Source organism: Pelodiscus sinensis, chromosome 19, assembly GCF_049634645.1.
Source record: "Pelodiscus sinensis isolate JC-2024 chromosome 19, ASM4963464v1, whole genome shotgun sequence".
Lineage (NCBI taxonomy): Eukaryota > Metazoa > Chordata > Testudines > Trionychidae > Pelodiscus > Pelodiscus sinensis.
Genome location: NC_134729.1, coordinates 15,173,828 through 15,187,566, shown reverse-complemented (window position 1 = coordinate 15,187,566; position 13,739 = coordinate 15,173,828). Strand labels below are relative to the sequence as shown.

The window sequence follows — 13,739 nt, the reverse complement described above, 5'->3', positions numbered from 1 at the left end:
CAAGGTTCAGAAAACTTTATTTATCACAAGGAGGGTTGGGCAAGTTTAATACATTTGAACAGCACAAGTGCTGTGTTTTCTCATCACCACATCCCATCAGTTCCTGTGCAGCAATATGGGACATCTTGGGTGCCAGACCAACATGGCACAAGGACTCTCTCCTGTTTTGCCTCTGCCAAAGGCGGGCACCGACCTCAGAAGATCTTTTCCTCTTGATTGGCAAGGGGATGACCCATCTATGCCCTGAAAAATAGAAGTAGAAATGTAGCCGTGTTAGTCTGGTGCAGCTGAAACAAAAAATAGGACTGTGTAGCACTTTAAAGACTAACAAGATGGTTTAATAAATGATGAGCTTTCGTGGGCCAGGGTCTGGCCCACGAAAGCTCATCACTTATTAAATCATCTTTAGTCAGTCTTTAAAGTGCTACACAGTCCTGTTTTTCATTTATGAAAAACAGAAGATATGGGAATGGCTGGGCTGCTATCTCCCAGGACTTCAGTTGGGGTGAGGGGACAGCTGGCATCCCTAAGTTGTTGAGACCACAAAGGCATAGAGTTAAAGGTCACCAGAAAATATGTGGGGTGAGTTACTGTGGTGGGGTGCATCTCCTGAGGCCTAGGGGAGCCTGGTAGCCTGGTCAGGGGAAATGGACCAGGGAATCACAGCTGAGATTTGTATTTCACTGATAGTCCAAGATCCAGTTATCAACAGAATAGTAGGTCTCAATCTGAGCATCTGCCTGTTTGTCTGTGTTCATTCAGACTACAGAGCCCCAGGTATCCCAGTAGGTACAAGTGCCCTTAAGTTATCAGTCTCAGATCTTGTGAGAAGTTCTTCAAAGCTCATGTTTCCAAACTTTCTTGGTGCACCGGTACCAGTAGCAGGGGGAGACGAGACGGAGGTGCCAGCCACACCCATCTAGCTGTAGATACCTTAACTTGCTTGGCATTGTGAGCAGCGCCTAGTCATGAGACAGAAGCATTGAGGAGCCTGGTGATGATGATTCTGCAGATCTTTGTGTGGTGTGAAGCTGGGCTCCCTAGCTAATGGGGCTCCAGTGCACAGGCTCAAGTGAGGCTCTCACTTGAGTGTATGTGCTACACAGAACATGCTAAAGTAGGTCTCTTGTAGGCAGAGATGGAGATTAGCACCATTCTCATTGCTTAGCTATGCACCCTACCTCCTCCATTCCTTCTGCCTCATTGCTGGTACGTGGTGGGAGTAATGCGATGATCCCACTGCAGTCGTTTATTAACGCAGCTCCCCTGCTTTTCTTCCAGTCCTGCTCTGAGCATGCCAAGCCAAATAGGAGAGGGGGAAGCTAGTGGCCAGGAACCCAGCACAGAGGTTCACTATTAAGTTTCATAGAGTTTAATGAGTCTAGATCATCTAGTTTGGTGTCCTCCATATCACAGGCCATGAAATCACATCCAGATACCTCTCTATAAATCCCAGAGAGTTTCCCCTCAGAAGACCTTTCCACTGGCAGAGAGCAGAAGAGACAGAGATGCCACCTGAGTAAGATTGGGAGGGGGTGTAATCTAAGGGATGCAACAGTGATGGGTGGTAGATATAAGCATATAGAATAATAATAAAAAAAAACCAACCACAAAACCCAAACAAACCCCTTGAAGAACTGGGTCTTGGGAACACTGCTCAAGCTAGATAAACTGAGACTAGAAATAAGGTGCACATTTGTAACAGACTTGATCATTGACCATTGGCGCGTCTCACCTAGGGATGGGCAGAGTTTCCATTAACTGAAGTTTTTGAGTCAAGATGGGATGTCTTTGTCAAAGGGGGGCTATAACTCAAGCAGAGTTTATAGACTTCGTGCTGTTATCAGTGGACGATGTGCTTAGGCTTGGGCTATGTAGGAGGTCAGGTGAGATGATCATAATGGACCCTTTTGGCCTTTGACTCAATGAACCTGATCTAGAAAAGTTTTCAGGGAGTTCAGTTATATCAGTGCAAGCTTGGGTAAGCACTCATGGGCCAGGTTCCATTCTTATTTAGTCCAGTGTAAATCCAGACTGATTTCTGCTAAGATCAGTGGCATTACTTCAAATCTGTCAACTGGATTTGGCCCTGGATTTTGCTTTCTGTAAATTTAGATTTCTTTGGGGAAGTATGATTTTGATTTCTTTTATGGCACGTGGAAAGGACTCTAGGAAAGTTGGTGGACTCCTCTGACCACCTTTCAGACCCTTGCTGCCAATGGAACCAATCGTAAGGGATAAGGAAGGACCAGAAAGATGGGGAAGCTCATTCAATGCCCTTGGTGTCAGGTGTGTTACTTCTGACATGCTAAAGGAGGGAGTCCAATGAGGGTAGAATAACCAGTAACTTATCCCACTGAACTGCCCACTTCAGGATGCATCTGCCCAAGAGCCTGCAGTGTGACGAGGCTTGTAATTGCTCCGAAGGGATGGGCTCCCATGTTGGTTATCTGATGATAATGCACAGTAATGGTGCTGTCACTTCCATAGGGATATCAGGAAGATCCAAAGACTTTCCGAGTCACAGTGGTAAGGAGCTTGCCTTGCTGGCAGAGGAGCAGGAGGGAAGACGGGAGTGACTGATTGCATTAAGGGGAAAAGTAAGAAGTTGCAGAGCACTGGAGGAGGCAAAGCAACTGATCCTGTGTGTCATTGTCCTTCACTTGGGCTGGATATCTGCAGGCTGCTGTCTGCCATCACTCAGGGCTCATCTTCCATGAGCACCAGAACAGTTTCCCTCTCTGCCTGCCTCTCAGTCACAGTTGGTTGTGCCAAGAAAAGGAAGACCCCAGTCCTTCTCTACCTGAAATGATGGCCTTCAGAAGAAGCTCATGTAAAATCTCAGTCAAATTCTCAAAGGACAATCCACCTCTCTTGGCTCTTGGTACTAATTCCACAAAGGTTGTGTCTAGTAGTTAGAGAGTAGTAGACATAGTGTCAGGATTTCTGGGTTCTTTCCCTGATTTTGCTACAAACTTCCTGTGTAATGTTGGGCAAGTCATTTCCTCTGCCTCGGTTTCCCCATCTGAAAAATGGGGACTATAGTAGTTACATATCTCATAGGAGGAGGGAATTGGGAGAGTGAATTCTCTAATGTTCTCAAAGTGCTTTGAGTAGCTCAGCTGGATGGTGCCAGAGCAGCATTCAGTACCAAATTAATTGTCAACCTTGTTGATGTTCTCAACAGGACACCAAGAACTGAAAGATCAGTGGAACCTAAACTCCCCTTTCTCCCATAAGGGTGTTTTGACAGGTCAGGATTGAGCCCGAAGTGCAGAAGGATGTGTATTCTGCGCTGTTCTCCCTCTGTGGGTAGAGGTGTCATGTTCCGGGACTTTGACCCAGCTTTACGTGCCCAGATACAGGAGCTGAATGTGCAAATCAGGTTCTGGATCCTGGTGCTCTGAATGGTTGTGCAGTGGCTGTGATGGTCCACTGGGCAGAGGTCTATAAACTGGCCAGCAGTGACCAAGCCAATGTTTTCAGTGCTGGAGACCCATGCCCTGATCCTGGCAAGTGTCTGTGTCCTTGTGTTGAGGGAGGGCCCTAAGGAGCCAGCACATGCTGTGTTTGTCTCATGGGCTCTGCTGCTGCCCTACTTAACACCACGAGGCTACCCTCTATGCACCTCAGGGGCTATTCTACATCACTTACACTTAATTAATAGAGAGCGAGGCCTGCTTCTCCTCTGGGACTCTCACCCTCTCTGCAGCATATGGTTTGCTGGGCATCTCCACCTGACCTCCCAGGAAGCAGGCGGGGACAATCTACTCTCCACCTCTCCTGAAGGAGATGGCTGCGGGATGGGGGTTGGGCTGTTGTGCCACTGGAGCTGCATCTCATGCAGGGCATCAGTATAGCTGGGTGGGGGCTGCTTATCTCCAGGATTCCTTTGAGGGGAAATGGTGCATATTGTGGAGTGAACTGTAATCAGCTGGCGCCAAAATGCAGAGGTTTTACTCACTCCTTGCTGACTAGGAAAATTCCCATGGACTTGTGCTACTTACTCCAATTGATTTTAATAGTTTTATCTGGATTTGCTCAGAGTTTGGCCCTTGGGTAGGGCAGCAGATAGAAGGACTCGTGGAGTGACATTTTGGCCCCATAGGAAAAATCCCACTGCCTTCATGCAGGAGAATTTCATCCCATGCATCCTTACTCCCAGCAATTGCATTAGAAAACAGGAGCAGGAATGTTACAGTACAGGACTTGGAGTAGCCGCCGAATCCCTTGTCCAGCTGGGCTTCGTGTTTCAAACACAGCAGGAACATGGAGCGGGGTGCAATATATATTGTAATTTATCCAGAATCGCATAGTAAAGGCCTTTTACTGTCTTCCCTCACCGGGAAAGGAACTGTCTGCTTTGGGCTGTCCTTCTGTTCCTCCCACAGCTCTTAACCACTTGGGGATCAGCATGAATTCTGAAGTATGAGCTTTCTAACATCCAAATGCAGAGAGGTTGCTAAGGCATCTGCGGTCAAGGCACCCCTCAATCCCAGCCAGGCTGGCTGGGTGCTGCCCACTGGGAGCTCAGGGGAGAGATGCATAGATGCATGTGTACGTGTGCATGTGTGTGAGAGAGAGAGAGACGGAGACATACACACGCAGATGGATTGGTATGTGTGCATGTGAGAGATAAGAGGATAATGCCGGAGAGACACATTGGTATGAGTGTGAGAAAAAAGGTGGGGGAAAGAAAGCAAGATGCACAGACTGGTGTGTGTAATTGTGAGAGATAAGGTGAGGGGGCAGAGACACATACACCGACTGTGTTTATGAGAGAGCGAGAGAGAGGAGGGTAAAGGAGAGAGACACACTCAGTGGGTGTGTCAGGAGGGGGTGTGACAGAGAGAGAGGGAGGGATTGATTAACCAGGTTCCCTTGCTGGTGTGTCTGGCCACACCACCACCATGTCGCTGGGAGCGTTTTGCAAGGCCATTGGTCCCTTGCCCGATGGGTCACAAAGCTGACAACGTTGCCTATCATTAGCGGCAGGTAGGAAGCGCTGCAAGGCACTGGCGGTGGGGGGTGGGGGGAGCGTGGCCCTTGCTGGCCCAGCAGAGTGTGCTAAATGTTAATGTGATATTCTTCAGAAATGAATAAATAGGTTAATTTTTAATGCTCATCTAAATAATTTAATGAGGAAAATCAAGCTCAGTCTGTGCGGCAGGCTCAGCCTCATAAATCACTAGCAAAAGCCCTCTGAGCCACATGGTGTGGGTGTGGGTGTGTAATACATGCATGCATCTGTCCGGGAGCATGGGAGATAAGAACAGCCGCACTGGGTCAGACCTAGCCCAGTTTTCTGTCTTCTGATGGTAGCCGGTGCCAGATGCTTCAGAGGAGGCACATATATGTGTGTGACATGCATGCATGCCTGTGAAAGTGCACATGTGTAATATGCATGTATGCACATCTGTGCATGTGTGTTTGCCTCTCCATGTTTGTGTGCAATTTACTGTGTGTATGCGTATGTATGGACTACAGGTGTTTATGGGTCTCTGTGCTCATTCGGGTGCCGTGACCATAGCTTCATGTATTTACACATATATGCCCATTGGTCTGTATGTGTGTGAATGACTGTGCCACATCATGGCTAATGCAGCCCAGAGCCAGGCACATGATTTTGTTTGTATGTCCAGTTCTGCCACTGATTCCTTGGGTGGCCCTGGACAAGTCACTTCCCTTCCCCATGCCCCTCTCTGTAAAATGGGGAGGATAAATACCTCTCAGCATAAGGTGCTGTAATATGAGAACTTACTATGAAGACTAAGTCACTTAGGGTACGTCTAGATTGCAAAGCTTTTCTGGGATACTGAAGGTATCCCAGAAAAGCTCTGTCGCATCCAAGTAACACGTCTGTTTTTCAAAAAAAAAAAATTCGGAAAAGCAGACTTGTTTTTCGGCATCCCTGTAAACCTCGTTCTATGAGGAAGAAGGGATGTTTCAAAAGAGGCTTTTTTCCCGACATTTGACCCAGCATAGATGGGCCAAATGTCGAAAAAGCCTCTTTTGGAAGAAAAACGGAAAAAGATATGCAAATTGCGGTTTGCGTATCTTTTTTCAACTTTTTTTGTAGTCTAAACCAGTGTTTCTCAACCTTTTTTTTTTAATAAAGTACTCCTTTTTAAAAAAATTATAAGTACTCCCAGTATCTTCAGTTTTCAGACACACACAATTTTTTTCTACCGTTGCAATACATTTGTTTAAACAACTTAATTGTAGCTGGGTGGGCAATGAAATTTTTGGGTGTAAAAAAGTGCAAAAATAACAAAGCGCTGTAAAACTTAAAACAAAAATTCAGTTTTCTCCATATTTCAGTTGTGTTGATGTACTCCCCCAGACTTCTTTCAAGTACCCCTAAGGATACTCATACCACTGGTTGAGAAACACTGATCTAGACACAGCCTCATTCTGTATCGTTCCTTGTTCTGGTCACCCCTCCTAGTGGTGTGTCTCTGGGTACTGCAGCCCCCATCACCCACACGGGTCAAGTTAAAGCTGCAGTAGAATTTCCTTGCATTTGTGTGTTTCTGTCGCTGTATGTGGGGCCTTTTGTGGTTTGTTTGCCATTATAACAGTGGGGAGCTGAAGTCACCTCCTTAGGTCTGTGCTATCATTGCTAGGGAACTCCTGTGACAAGCATGAAGCTTCTGCCATCGTTGGCCCAATGGTGGAGACCTCTCACTGCAAATGTTAAGCAAAGGAGCCGGAACTTCTTTTCTAACTGCAGATGTCTTTAGCTGTTTTGAGAGCTCCCATATCTCACCTTCTTTGTCTGTAGAAGGTGAGAATGAGCCAAACCTCCCCTTTGCAGCTCTGCCATCATGGAAATGGGGTTGGCTGGCCGCAGGTCAAGTGGAGGGAGTGGAATTGGGAAACGGGGCTTATTAGCACTCGCTAGGGTTGCTGGGCTATATGCAGACACTTGGCGCGGGCCAGAATCTCATTATCTTGTGGTCAGGCTGGTTCTGACTGCAGTCCTGAGCCTCTGTGAGCAGGCATGAGGAGTGTCCTGGTTAGCTTCCCTGGGATGAGCCAGAACCAAAAAGAGGCGTCAGGGTGGCTTAGAGGGAGGGGTGAGAGTAAGTTGGGGTCTGCAGTGGCTCAGGGAGAGGACTGGCCTTAGGGCAGGGCAAACTGGGCCCATGCCCAGGGCGCCATAGCCAGAGGGTGAGGGGCAACTGGGCAACAGTGTTGCTGGGCAAAGGGGGTGGAGGGTACTGGGGCAGTGTGGCAGGACATGCTAGAAGCACAGCTCTGGGCTTAGGAGCACAAGTGGAAAGAAAGTACAGGGGCTGGGATGAAGGGGGCACTGTGCAGAAGTTAGGGGCAAAGGGCACATAAAGCAGGAGCTAGTGGTAAAGAGAGCACAGGATGGGGATGCAGGGATTGGGGAGCCCATGGGTGCCTGGGGAAATGTGTGGTGCTATTCCCACAAGGGTCAGGACATCAAAACACAAGTTTGCCCAGGACGCCAATTTCTCTAAGGCTGGCCCTACTCAGGGCCATCTTGGTCACAATCAGATTCTGCTCTTAGTTATCCTGGTGCATCTTTGAAGTCACTCCATAGAAGTTGGCTTGGGATGCATCCCAGGGCATCTGAGATCACACAGCTGACTCACGGGCCTTAGGACATCTCTCCCCACTCCCTTATTGCAGGCATGTTTAGGGAGCAATGAGCTCTGCGGGCTTAGCAGGTCACACTGGAGTTCCCAGAGTGCTGGTTCTGGAGAGGTGCCTGGCCAACAGCTGCACCCCTGGGGCTCCCATTCACCCGCAGTGGCCAGGCATTTAAAAGGGACTTGCTTACACAATGCCAGTTTATCCAGCTGATCCTGCGAGGTTCGCATCCTGCTGCTTGGATAGCAACACCCGAGCCCAAAGAGTCACTGGGAGCAATGGTGGGGGACTCTCCCACTTGTCCCCCCTCCAATCCCCTCTCCAAAGATCATATCAAAATGTCTCTTTTGTGAAAAGCAGAGGGAATGCCCCTAAGAGCTGGTTACCATGGCAACTACAAATGTCAGGTTCCATGTGGTGAATAAGTGTTTCCATGACAACAACTCCTTTACCCAAGGTGCCATGAGCTGGAGTGACAGGCTTGTGGGGGATGGGCAGCCGATGTGGGGGCAGAATATTCTCAGGTGCTGAATTCCCCTTGGGCTTGTTCCTGAACCTCAGAAGCACCTCCCTCTTTCCCCCTCCCCCGCAGCCATTACAGATTCTGGCTTCCATATGCAGGCGGAAAGCCATGAGCTTCAATGGAGCCCCCCACACTCTGGGATTTGTACGGCTGGGGCTGAGCTCAGAGTCCAGTCCCTGCATCTCCTGCCCCATCTGTTTATCTTAATCCCAGGTTTTCTTCCTGGCTAGAAATAAAGCTGGCTCGTGAGACTGCAGTGGGGGGCGGGAGAGGTGTGTGTGAGACCAGTGCAGCTGTTGCCCCGCCCCGAGCCTGTTCCCAAGCGCACATCTGGACTGTGCTGGCTCTCCCGCCCATGCACTGGGATGACACAAGCATGCCCACACCGCCCGTAGGCTTGCACAGATTGCTGATGCAGGCAGCCTTGCTCAGGTCTCTCAGGAGGGTGTATGGGGGGATAACAAAGCGGTCTGGAAGTAAGTTCTGCACTGGGAGCCGAGACACCCGAGAGACCCCAGGGAGTCAGAGCTGGGCTGACTACAGCTGCCTCGCTTATGCAGGAGCGTGCTCCTTGCAGGGTGGCTAGGGCCGGAGGTGCTCTAAACCAGTACATAGCAATATGGGGATGAACGAGTCCCAGGCCCAGCTAAGGGAAGGCGCGTTGCTCTACAGTGACAGTTCTCAAACTGGGTCAGGACCCTTTGAATGGGGTTGCTAGGGCTGGTTGAGACCTGCTGAAACCTAAGACCCCCACCGAGGGCCGAAGCCAAAGCCCGAGAGCTCAGGTTACCGGTCTGAAGTCCTTGAAGTTCAGCTTTGGCCCTTGTGACCAGAGTGGTCAGGTGCAGGCTAGGGATGTTAAATCTCGATTCATTGACTAGTCAAGTAACCTCATAAATTCTTATCGGTTAGTCGACTATTCTATAGTCCCTGGGGGCGGGGCCAGCAGCCAGTGTGCTAGGGCCCCGCTCCTGAGGAGCTCTCTGCCAATCCGCGCTGCTGCCTTTGTATCAGCTGGTATGTGAGGGGAGCCAGTGTAGAAAACAGCTCCCCTTGCGGATCGACTGCCTGTCGCCCCGGGCTGCTGCCTCTGATAAAGAGGCAACAGCACAGGATGGCAACAGCCCCTGTCTGAGGGGTGCCTGAGATCCTGGACCTGGCGTGAGCTGGAACTGAGCCAGGCTCCCTGGCCACCTGGCTCCTAATACACTTTAAATGTAGAGCTGCAGCGGAGGTAGCTTCCAGACTCAGCATGAAGAAGGACTGAGCCCAGGGCTGGCCCACAACATTTTGGCACCTGAGGCGGGGAGCTCAAATGACTCCCCCGTACCCCCTCGCTTGGGCCAAAACTTTGAAAGGTCTCAATTCTGCCTTCTTCCTGTCCTACTCTTCTCATGGAACTCCACCATCTCTGTGCATCTAGAGCAGAGAGAATATGTATGCATCATCAGCAGACACAACTTTCAATCCTCTGGGTCCTAGTGGTGCCCTCCCCCCAGTCTGGCATCTGAGGTGGCCTCCTCAGTTCGCCTCATGGTAAGGCCAGTCCTGACTGATCCGGGCTGCCTGCCTGCCTGGCTCCTAATACACTTTAAATGCAGAGCTGCATCAGGGAGAGGTCCTGGACTCGTCACAAGCCAGAACTGAGCTGGGCTGCTGGCCAGCCTGCTAAAAAATTTGCTAGTGGGGGAAGGGAGGAAAATGCGGGTAGTCTATAGCATTGTGACGGGCCAGCAGCGGCCCGCACTAGAGCGAGATGGGGAGCAGCCCCGCCGCCGGCAGAGACCCCGGGAGGCACGGCTGCGCCAGCCCATCAGCGGGGAAACGTGCCTGCCGCTGGCGGCGGAGAGCAAAGACCAGCGGCGGGTGCAGGCGCCAGGGGCCGGTGGAGCGAGCCGGACGTGCGTGCCCCTGGCAGGGCACACCGGGAGACAGCCCCGCCCCCTGCGTGCTGGCGCGGGGACGCCCACGCCGCCAAGGGCGGAAGCGGGGCATATAAAAGGAGGTCCCGGCCCCGGCATCCAGGAGGGACGCCGCGGAGACGATCCCTCCCGCCGTGGTGGAGTCGGACGAGCAGGACGTCGGGGGAGCACTCGACCCAAGGACCCGGCGCCGTGGGCGAAGAGGTGAGGCCAGGCGGTTCGAGGGTCAGGGGCGACCCCACGGGGGCGGCTAGGAAGCAGCCTGGCACAGGGGCCTTTTGGCGCCCGTAGGCTGACACGCTACGGGTTGGAACCCCGTCAGCCAGGTGAGGAAGTGGTAGCCCCCAAGCCCTTAGGGTCCCGGGCTGGGACCCGGTGGAGAGGGCGGGCCCGGGTCCCCCTAGCCCCGCCCACAATGTGGACTAGGGCCTGCAGGGCCCCGCCGGGCCTCCGGAGGAGGAGGGGAGGGCCGGCCGGAGCTCACGCCCACAGCCTTAGAGGCACATGAGGGACCAATAAGACAGCGGGCTCGCTGGGCCGTGACCCCCGGGGAGGGGCACGAGCTCGCGCCCATAGCGGGCACCGTCACACGTGGTAGAGAATGTGGGCACCGAGGCACACCCACTAGGGTACCCAAGGGTTCAACGGGTGTTATCTATAGGAGAAAGGAGGCCAACCCCAAAGAAGGCGCCGGGGAGAAAAGGGCCCCAAGCCGAGGGGCCTGTTTCCAATGCGGTCAGGAGGGACACTATAAGAGGGACTGCCCATTGATGGACTGCACCCTGGGCCAGCTGGGCAGGGGTCAAGAACCCCAGTTAGTACCAACACTGGGGGCCCCCGTGCTGGCCACAGTAGCCGTGGAAGGAAGGAGGGTGCAGGCCCTAGTAGATTCAGGCTCCGCCGTCACCTTGGTGCGAGAAGAGTTCGTCCCGGCTGGACGAGGGGAGGGAGCGCTGCGTGCACGGAGATGTCCAGGCGTATCCTTCCGCGCTGGTACGGCTGGCAGACGGGCAAAGAGAACAACGATGGAGAGTGGGGAAAGGTCCACCCTACCCTACCCGGTGGTGATCGGGCAGGACTGGCCAGGATTTCGGCAGCTACTCCATCCGCTAGGGGAGAGCCGGAGAGAGGAGGAGCCACGGGGCGGCTCGGCCGCCGAAGGGTTCCTGGCTCCAGAAGGACTTCTTAATGATTTGGTCTTCAGCAAGAAATCTGATGAAGGAATGTCTAACACAGTGAATGCTAGTGGGAATGGAGTAGGTTTAAAATACAAAAAACAAAAAAACAAAAAAAAAACAAGTTAAAAATGACTTAGAAAAGTTAGATGTCTGCAAGTCACCAGAGCCTGATGAAATGCATCCTAGAATACTCAACGAACTGATGGAGGAGGTATCTGAGCCTTTAGCTATCATTTTTGAAAAACCATGGAAGACAGGAGAGATTCCAGAAGACTGGAAAAGGGCAAATATAGTGCCCATCTATAAAAAGGAAAATAAGAACAACCCAGGAAACTACAGACCAGTTAGTTTAATTTCTGTGCCAGGAAAGATAATGGAGCAAGTAATCGAGGAATACATCTGCAAACACCTGGAAGATAATAAGGTGACAGGTAACAGCCAACATGGATTTGTAAAGAACAAATCATGTCAAACCAATCTGATAGCTCTCTCTGATAGGATAATGAATCTTGTGGATAAGGGAGAAGCTGTGGACCTGGTATACCTAGACTTTAGTAAGGCATTTGATACGGTCTAGCACAATATTCTTATCAATAAAGTAGGCAAATACAACTTAAATGGGGCTACTATAAGGTGGGTGCATAACTGGCTGGATAACCATTCTCAGAAAGTAGTTAGTAATGGTTCACAATCCTGCTGGAAAAGCATAAAAAGTGGTTCCGCAGGGGTCTGTTTTAGGGCTGGTGCTGTTCAATATTTTCATCAACGATTTAGATATTGGCATAAAGAGTATGCTTATTAAGCTTGCAGATTATACAAAGGTAGCAGGGGTTGTGACTGCTTTGGAGGATAGGGTCATAATTCAAAATGATCTGGACAAACTGAAGAAATGGTCTGAGGTAAACAGGATGAAGTTTAATAAGGACAAATGCAAAGTATTTCACTTAGGAACAAACAATCAGTTTCACACATGCAGAATGGGAAACAACTGTCCAGAAAGGAGTACTGCAGAAAGGGATATGGGGGTCATAGTGGACCATAAGGTAAATATGAGCAAACAGCGTGATGTTGTTGCGAAAAAAGAAAAAAAAAAAAGCAGCAGCAAACATGATTCTGGGAGGCATTAACAGGAGCGTTGTGAGCAACACACCAGAAGAAGACATTCTCCTGTTCTACTCTGATTAGGCCTCAATTGGAGTATGGTGTCCAGTTCTGGGTACCACATTTCAAGAAAGATGTGGAGAAATTGGAGAAGGTCCAGAGAAGAGCAACTAGAATGATGAAAGGTCTAGAGAACATGAGCTAGGAGGAAGACCGAAAGAATTGGGCTTGTTTAATTTGGAAAGGAGAAGACTAAGAGGGGACACGATAGCAGTTTTCAAGTATCTAAAAGGGTGTCACAAGGAGGAGGGGGAAAATTCTTCTCCTTGGCCTCTGAGGACAGGACAAGAAGCAATGGGCTTAAACTGCAGCAAGGGAGGTTTAGGTTGGACATTAGGAAAAACTTCCGAACTGTCAGGGTGGTTAAACACTGGAATAATTTATCTAGGAAGGTTGTGGAATCTCCAACTCTGGAGATATTTAAGGGCAGGTTAGATAGACATCTATCAGGGATGACCTAGACCAGTGGTGGCCAACCTGCTGTTTGCGAGCTGCATGAGGCTTTCAAAGAAAATATTGTGGCTCCTGATGGAGCCAGGACGGAACCCGGAACCGCTCAGTTCAGCCGCCCTCACGGCCAGGCCCCTGGCGCACTGCATCATATCCTGCACGTGCAGGCCGGGTCGCACACAGCATCCCAGCCTGCACGTGCTAGCCACTGAGCGCAGACAGAGGCAGTGGCTTTGGGTGCAGCGCTAGCACCAGCGTCGCCAGGATATGTGCATAAGGTTAGTGGGGGAGGGGAATTTGGTTAGAGCAAGGAGAGATGCCTGGCTCTGGAAAAGGGGAGGGGAGGGGGATTGGGAGTTGGGGGGGGGGGTGCACATGGCATGCCAGCCACTCAGTGCACCCACCCCAGAGCCTAGAGGGAGATGTGTGTGGCTGTAGCGGCGGCAGCGGCTCTGCCTCTGCCTCCAGGACACGAGAAGTAGATTAGAGCGGGGGGGAAGGGGATTGGGTTCGGGGGGGGAGGGGGAGTGCCTGGCTCTGGGGAAGGGGAGAGGGATTGGTTGGGGGGGGGGTGTGCCTGGCTCTGGGGAAAGGGAAGGGGATTGGGTTAGAGTGGGGGGTGCCTGGGGAAGGGAAGGGGAAGAGCAGCCAGTGTGCTTCCTGAGACCCAGGATCCCCAGGTACTGGCCCCAGCTGTGTCTGTCCTCTCCCCCTGGCTAGACCCCCCACAAGTACCCTGCCCCAGCATCCACCAGCAGCCTACCCCAGCACACTGTCCCCTGCCCCCACCAGCACAGTTGGGGCCACATTAGTAAGGCTTGGGGGGTTTTGGACTGGTTGTTTTTTTGCATCTCACTTGTGTGGCCCTGACTGACTTTTCTG

At 51.2% G+C, this 13,739-nt stretch overlaps 1 protein-coding gene and 1 long non-coding RNA gene across 6 annotated transcripts in view; one reads left to right on the top strand and one right to left on the bottom strand.

Moving 5' to 3' along the window:
• On the bottom strand, positions 1-7,987 carry LOC142818980 (uncharacterized). Its single transcript, XR_012896675.1, has 2 exons — positions 7,814-7,987; positions 1-243 (listed from the first exon to the last, which is right to left on the bottom strand). It is a non-coding gene; the product is annotated as an uncharacterized LOC142818980 (long non-coding RNA).
• The window catches only part of CELF5 (CUGBP Elav-like family member 5), an 86,909-nt gene that overhangs the window by 45,833 nt on the left and 27,337 nt on the right, over positions 1-13,739 (top strand). The gene's annotated exons all lie outside the window — the stretch shown is intronic.